This window comes from Propithecus coquereli, unplaced genomic scaffold, assembly GCF_000956105.1.
Source record: "Propithecus coquereli isolate 6110/MARCELLA unplaced genomic scaffold, Pcoq_1.0 Scaffold115, whole genome shotgun sequence".
NCBI lineage: Eukaryota > Metazoa > Chordata > Mammalia > Primates > Indriidae > Propithecus > Propithecus coquereli.
Genome location: NW_012135525.1, coordinates 3,070,722 through 3,079,454, shown reverse-complemented (window position 1 = coordinate 3,079,454; position 8,733 = coordinate 3,070,722).

Below are 8,733 nucleotides of genomic sequence, written 5' to 3'. Positions count from 1 at the left end.
ATCCGCTGCATTATAATTTCTACTTCAGTGGTTACTTATCTGTTTTACCCACTAGACCACAAAGAATTTAGTTTATATTGTAAATCATGTTAAAGAAATACCTCCCCTTTCACAGAAGATTCAAATGAATCAGGAAATAAAGCCCATGTGGTGGCTCATGCCTCTAATCCCAGCACTTTGGGAGGCCAAAACAGCACGATTGCTCGAGGCCCGGAGTTCTAGGATACAGCGAGCTATGATTGCACCACTGCACCCCAGCCTGGGTGACAGAGTGAGACCCTGTCTCTAAAAATAAAATAATAAATTTTTAGCAGATAGCTCAGGAGAGGAAGATGCACAGAGTGGAGGGGGGAGAAGATGCTTAACACACTAGAGGCTTGGAGACCATGGCTACGTACAGGAGGGATAATGGTCGATAATTTTATTGAACCATGAATGACATGTCCTTATTAAAGGTATCTGTCATCCGATCATGCAATGTAAACTGCTCCCTGCTATATGTACCTGGTTCAGTTCTGTGCCCACACCCAACTTTTGTACAAATCTCTCATCCATTTCATTTTGCATCATTGAGCCTTTGGAGGATAAGGGACCAAAGTGGAATCTGGTGTTGGGGTGACAAAGCAGTGACAACGAGCTCAAAGATGGATATTAAAATCAAAACAAAACTAATTCAGTGGAAGAAAATGATTAGAGCCAGAGAGACCTAAGTCTCCAAGAATTTTGGGAGAAATCAAGAGGAATCCTTGAGTTTTACCCCCATATGTGGAATGACAAGTCAGGTGAATTTTATATGAATGTAAAGGGACAGGGCTCAGTGGACTGCTAGGTTACAAAGGTACAGTAATTGGCAAGTACTTACATGCCTAAGCACTCAGTAAATACCAGCTCTACTATTAGTGATGGCTTTCTTTCTTTTGATTTTTGGGTGATGTTCTAGTTATTTAACATTTGTACCCAATATTTTCCTCGTAGTACTTGCCAACATTTGTAACCACATATTTATTTTCATAGATGAATTGATTGTCCTTCTCTAATCTGGTTGTGGTTTTTTAGAATACATATGCTATATACTTTTATACTGCTGCATAAACATTGGCAAACTCATACTATTCAATTCTTCTTTTCACTAGGCACCAAAGCACACCATTTGCCCATAACTGAATCAATCTATGGTTTTCATTACCTTGTTATTTCTTCCTGACTATATTCTGGTCACCTCAAGTAGATTCAGGAAATGCTCTAGTCCCAGAAAAAAAAAAAAAAATCACAGGTTTCTACCCAAAAGGGAAACTTCTGCAAATGCTGATAAAATGGCATGAGATGACTATTTAGACAGATGGAGAAAAACAAGGAGGAAAAGATATTTCATAATCAGAAACTTGCATCAATCTCTAAGTAACTGAGTTGTTTATCAGTTAGGTTTCTTTATTGCAAGCAACAGAAACCACCTCTGGCTAACTTAGCCAAGCAATAAAAATAAAATGGGATAGGAAAATTGTAATTTCCTGGCACATATAACTGAAAAATTCAGTAGGAAAGTCTTTGGCATTGTTTGATCTAGAGGCTTCTATGTTATCATTGGTATCTGGTTTCTCCTCAGCTTTTCCTTCTGTCCTCCTCTCCCATGATGGTGTCGTTATCTGGCTCTGTATAGGGACAAGAAGGTTGTCAGGAATTCCAGGACTATATCAACTCTGGTTCAATTCTATTAAAAAAAGAAAGCATGCATCTTCCTTGACACCCATGCAAAAGCCCTAGAAAGAACTTTGATTGAACAAGATTGACTGGCTTTGGTCCTAACTCAACCAATCACCATGGCTGAGGAAAATGAGCTATGCTAATTAGCTTAAGCTTAAGTCACAGTACAGATGAAGGCCAAAGCCCTGAGAATGGGGAAGAGATTGTTCCCCAAAGGAAAATTAAGAATGTGAGAGTTGGAAAATAGTGAATAATAACAATAATAATAAAACTAACATTTTATTGGTCCTTTGTGTCTGGAAACTATTCTATGTACTTTATGTATACTAACTCATTTACTCTTTACACACAGGTATATATGATTATTATCTCATTTTGCAGATGAGTAAACTGGGGCTCAAAGTAGTTAAAAATAACTTGCCCAGAATTACCTAGATAGTTCCCGATGGAGTTGAGATTTGAGCCCAGATGGACTGACTGGAGCCAGAATGTCTTCATAATCTCTCTAATATACCAAATATGCCATGTCTAGCAAAAAAAAAAGTCAGTTATAATTACGTATTTTCATAGACTCTAGTTATGTACTTCTGCTCATTGATTTACCCCCAGACCCTAAGGATAGCGTTTGGTATATAGGAAGCATTTATTGAGTGAATGAGTTAATAATAAAGAATGAGTGATTGAGTTATAAAGTCTGCTCAATGTATCTCAGCAAATTTTAAACTTTAACTAAATTGTAAACTGCTGAAGACAGCAACACCTTGTGCATTTTCTATATTCTATCCAAAGGCAAACACAGTGTTAAACACACAAGAGGTTTTTTAAAGTGATCACTTCTTATTATTTGAAAGCCTACCCTGCACAGTAAATTTTACAGATTACTATAATTTAGTCTTTATAACAGCTGTCTCGTTGTACAGATGACAAAAACTGATGCTGAATAAGGTTAAGACATTCTCAAGGTCATATGACTAGTAACGAGAGAGCTGAGATTAGAACTCTTGTCTCGCTTACCATTGTAAATGTTTTCTTCAATCTTGTTTTCCATTATGCTTCTTCCCTAACCAAAAGCTCACACTACAAGAGGGTGTCTATAGTGACCATGCATTTCTATACATATGAGCTCTTGTGTAAATACAACTGTATGCACAAAAGTCCCCAATCCATATATTCAATATTTAAATTTAAAAAACAAATTTTTAGAACCATGTAATGGTGGGAAGAAAGTGTGCATTCTTTTAACACAGTGATAGGAAAAGAAAAGAGGAGTTTTTAAGTAAAGAAGAAATATTCAAAGAAACCAATCCAATACCATGTTGGGAAGGTGAGCAGGAAGCTGTATCAAGTGAGGCATTCCAAAGACAAGCACCCTTTATGGAGAATTATTTGATCTGCCTTAAGTCCCCTAAATTCAAATCTGGAATATGTCAAGGGTGCTCAAATGTATTCAGCCAGTCAACTGCAATAAAGACAATAAATGGGCTCCAGAACTTTCTATCTGTTACTTAACTCGTTGTGAAAAATCTTAGGGTTTTGTTTCTGTATTAGATTACTTGTCAGCTGAATCAAAAGTTCAGGACTAACAGTAAGGAATAAATCAGTAGAGAATGCATGCCTTTCTCTGCAAAGATCCCAATAATATAAAATTACTAGAGCTAGCTAAGTTGGGATATACTGAACAACTGAATATATTTATACATTGCAGATGGTGTGGAAGGCTGCCAGTGATACCTTGGGGATAACTTAAAGTCTGGTTTTCCTAGGGGCAGAGAGATAAAATAGCCAAAATAGAATCCCTTCAAACTTGAATCAAAGAGATGGAATGAAAACGTAAACTCATTTAAAAACTCAAAGGATTTATCTACCCTAATACAAACCAAGGGAATAACTCAATACCTTCAGAAAAAAAATATTGTTTCTTATCAAATCATCAGAGTAAAAGGTCTTTGCAAAAATAAATAGGCCCACAATGCCACCATACAGACTAAATATCTGAGACTGCATGTTCAAAGGCAAGGTGGAATAGAGAAGAGATGAATCAATTTTTTGTATAATTCACATAAATTATTCTCCATTTAAAGAGATTGGAAGCTTAGAATTAACCACATTGGCAATGTTGATTTAGCTCACAGAACAATTTAGAATTTAATTTTTATTAGACCCAAAAGGACACTAATTTACTGTTTGGCTCAGACAATCCAGGTTCAGAGGGATTAAGCTACCTGCCCAAGGTCACACTACTAGTTTAACTACAGAGGAAGAATAAATATCTAGGAGGCCTAGCTCCTTATCAACTGTTTTTTCCAACACACTACTTGATTTGATTTCTGTGTCTATTATACTTTCTCTGGACAGCTGCATTCATGAAGACATGAATATAAACAGAAAGCAGAATCTTAGGGATTGAATTTAGTTGCAAGAGAAAATGAAAAATCTGAACTTCCCCAAAATGGGTTAAGGCATATTTTATCATCATTTCATCAAGATATCTATTGGACATCTGTCAAACTAAACTAAATATTTTACCTTAATTCCATCCAGGAATAATTTGGAGATAATGTTTCCCTAATATTAATCTTACTTGCCTATATGATGATATAATAAAACTGTTAATAGGGTAAAACATTTCTAAAGTATATATAAGTGACTGTATATACATATATGCTATCTTATATATGTATGTGTATGTATATGTTCCCTTTGATGAGATAATGTTTTCCTTGTCTTTTCCATTCATGATCTCATTGTTATTACAAGGCTTCTTGACATGTTTGGAGTATAATCATTATACATGTTTAATTTCACAAAGATTATGCTCCAATAAGAAATGTGTTTTATTCTTCCTTTTGTTAGTATAAAGCTTAAATATTCTTTTCATAAGTCTGACTCCTTGTCATCAGATAATCTATTTTAAATGAATTTTCCTTCTCTTGGTTCCAAAATGCAAATTGAGGCAGGAACTCAAGAAAGATTGTTCCCTTGTTTTCAAACTGCCTTTGTCAAATAAGATGTAGATTTATCCAGCACCCATAAGGGCCTTTAAAAACGCCAGGTCATTTGTTCTGTAAGTCTTCTGATTAAATGCTGAGACTTCAGGTAATGAAACTACCCCATGGTTTGAATTAGACCAGACAGTCTTCACTCCCTGCCCTAATTTGCAGTTACATCTTCTCTCACAATGATGTTGTATAAAATAAGACCTCTGCAACTATGTAAACAGCTTCATCCAGAAGCTGGACACCTGGGCACAACCGATATTGATAACAGGTAAAGGGATTATGGTTCTGATGCATTGTCAATGTCAATGTGAAAAGTCCAGTCAATCCCCTGAAGATGGCCAGTGTTAATCTCTTGATATTATATATTTTCTACTATCTTTAATGGTATCACATTTTGTTTTGGGAATAGAAATTCCCTTCGTCCTAACGAATGAAGAGGCCAGAATCAGTAGAACACAGGATTACACAAATAGCCACAATCTCAAAGGAATTGCCAACTCCAGAGTATGACTCTATTCTGAGGTCTCTAGCTCAGTAGAAAGCAAAATACTTTGCATTGGCAAGCAATAGTTCATCTCTCTAAGAAGATTAATGGAAAGTGGATGAATGGGTCCATGATGTAACCATCATACCAAACACTTCTTCTATTTATTTGAATTTAAATAATCTCTAGCATTCTCTTTAGATACAGATACAGAGCCACTGAACTGAAACCCTAGACTCGACTCTAAAGTCTCCCACTCATGCACTTCCACATTAGTAATGATCTACAAGGACATGGAAACTCTGGAAGTGTTGAGTCCCACATGGGACATACAATCTTCTTCCTACACCAAGGCCCCCCATTGAATACTTAGGGTGTTACTAGTGATGGAACAATCAATAAATGATTGATTTGACCAAAATCTCAAAGACTTGAGTAAAGTAAAAGACTCAGCTATTTGTTCACATACCCATTCATCTATTCAACAAATATTGATCTGTACCTGGCCTTTTGAAGTTTCTGATTAGAGAAGAAATTATAGGAAAAGTATTATTGTTAAACTCTCAAATGACTGGTTTGTAACCTTATAGAGGAGAAGAGCCAAAGACTCTGTAGAGAAATTGTTGAAAGCTATAAACCTTCGAAAACAGCACCACCACCAACAAAAAGACACATAAATCTAGACAAACACACAAATGTTTACATGCTACTTCAAGGGTTGTTAAGTATTTCTAAAATTTACCCAGGGACACATGCTTAAGAACCACTGCTCTAGATCAAAATCCTCCTATTAATTAGCTGCAGGTGGTCCACACCCAGTCAATGTCACACTTTTCCCACCATTGGCATTCACTTTAACACTGCACCCATCAGTGGTACAGAACTGAGAGATGAGAACACTGATTTGTATCACACACACCACACACACACACACACACACACACACACACACATTTTCTAAGTTTGCCACCAGTTCATCACTCTATTGTGAGACAAAATATACTTTTTCAAAAACTATAACTATTCAGTAGAAAGAGTAGAAGAAGTGTAGTTCTTTTATTTGTATGAGCTAGATAAACACAAATTTTTGTAAGTCAAAAAAAGTTTTAGAGGCTTTTAAAAACCTCTTTAAAGCCCAAATTAAATGACAAGTCATATTATTTGTCTCCAGGGAGGGAAGAAAGCAAAAAAAAATAAATAAACATACATTGATAAAAATCAATGAGTCCCAGAAATTTTGTCTGAAAGAGCAGATTATATCTTACCTGGAACCCTCGCTTTCATTAACTTCCCCCATCTTAGCTATACTGGGTACTGATGCTCCAATTCACAGAGCCTTGGCCCATTTTGTCTCTTTCAGATCTCAGAGTGCCCCCAGGTAAATAAGATCTAACATGAAGACAAACATCTTGGTGAACATTAAGACATCAGTGAACTCTATATTGATGGTGTAAAGGAATTGTTTATTTTTAGGTGTGATAATGGTGATGTGATTTTTTTTTTTAAAAGGAGTTCTTGTCATTTACAAATACATATTGAAATATTTATGGATAAAGCAATATGATGTCTGAAATTTGCCTCAGTTAATCTGGAAAGCAAGGGAGTACCAAAGTATAGATGAAACCAGATGGGCCAGGAGTTGATAATGTGGAAACTTTGAGATACTACTTGAGGACTGATTGTATTATTCTCTCTTTTTTTTTTTGCATACGTTTGAAATTTTTCATAATAAAAAAGAGTTTTTATAATTAAGAAATCATGAGAAAGTGGAAACAGCCCAAATGTTTAACAACTGGTGAATGGATAAATAATATGTGGTATATCCATGCAATGGAATATTATTTGGCTATAAAAAGAAACAAAGTACTGATACACACTATAACATGGATAAACCTTGAAAACATTTATGTGAAGTGAAAGAAGCTAGACACAAAGGACCACATATTGTATGAATTCATTTGTATGAAAAGTCCAGAATGGGCAAATCTCTGAAAACAGAAAGTAGATTAATGGTTACCTAAGGCTGGGGAGAATATGGACATTTGAAGATGATGGCTATGAGGAAGAGGGTAATAAAACTGTTCTAAAACTGATCGTGATGACTGATGCACAACTCTGTGAATATACTAAAAGCCATTGTATTATGTACTTAAAAAAGAAGACATATGGGGAACAATTTAGAAAACATGAATATCAACTCTGTGTTAGACCCCATTAGAAAAGTATTGTTAATTTTGTTAGAAGGGATAATGGCATGGTGGATATGGAAGGAAATTCCTTATTTTTTTATGATAGCATACTGAAAGGCTTTAAGGATAAAATATTAGGATGTCTGGGGTTTGCTTTAAATCACCTCAAAAATAGAGGAAATGGATGGCAAAATCTAAATAGTTGTTATATCTAAGTGATAGGTATATAGAATTTATTATGCTTTCCTTCCTATGTATGTTTGAAATTTTGAAAAAGAAAAAACTTAAAAACAAAAAGAAATCAATGGGACATGGGGAAAGGAGACATTTTGTATCAGAATGGTTCTTCCCACGTGAACACTGTCATCTTCCACAGAGTATTAGCTCCCTGTTAATATTGGCAGATGGCATTATGTGGGCAAACAAGACTGAGAAACACTGAGTTAGAAAAGACTGCAAGACTCTTCAACGTCTTTACTATGTGAAGACACAAAATACATCTCCAAAACTGAGGATATGCTATGTTATTACAAAAGGTTTTTTTCCATATGCATGCTGTTTATCAGACAATATAAATGGCAAAAAGGCAAAATCATTCTATAAAATACAGCCCATCATTTTTGATAACTGTGACTTGTCTTACTACAAGCAGGCCAATCTCATACTGGTACTGCTTCTTGAATTTAGAGGCAAGAAACTAAAAATAGACTAGCTCGATTTTTTTTCAAATTTCTCAGACTACCATTTGCTTGAAAAGGTAATGTGTCTATGGTTCAGAACAAGCCATGGTCCAGACCAATGGTGCAAGGTCTGAGTCATAAATTATATATTGCAGAACTTTAACCCTACCAATTTCTAAAGTATTGCCTCGTTACATATGCTCAATGAGCTGGAATTTTGTGATGTTGGAGGAGTACATGGTTTTGGTTGACCAAACCAGAGATCGATGCTTCATAACTCCAGTGTTCCCACATCATCCTAGTCCTTCAGAGTATACTGCATATCTGTGGCACAGACAAGTGGAACAAGTTCAACATACATACCTCCTAGAAATTTCATCATCGCCTTGTGTTAAAAACTATCCTGTGAGTCATGGGATAAGGACCTTGAAGTGCTATTCTATGACCCACCCTTTTGCCTTCAGCTGCCCAGATGTTTCAGTGAACCCCCCTTAGTACTCAAGCCTTTTGGCAGAAGAATTACAGAACTTAAATTGTTAATATAAATTAGTTATCACAATTCCGGATGCTGCAGTTAGCTCGATATAATAAAATACACGTACAAGACATTAAATCTTAGGTACATTAAAATTTTCTCTGAGGTGATTCCAACAATGAGTTTAAATAATTTAACTTTAACA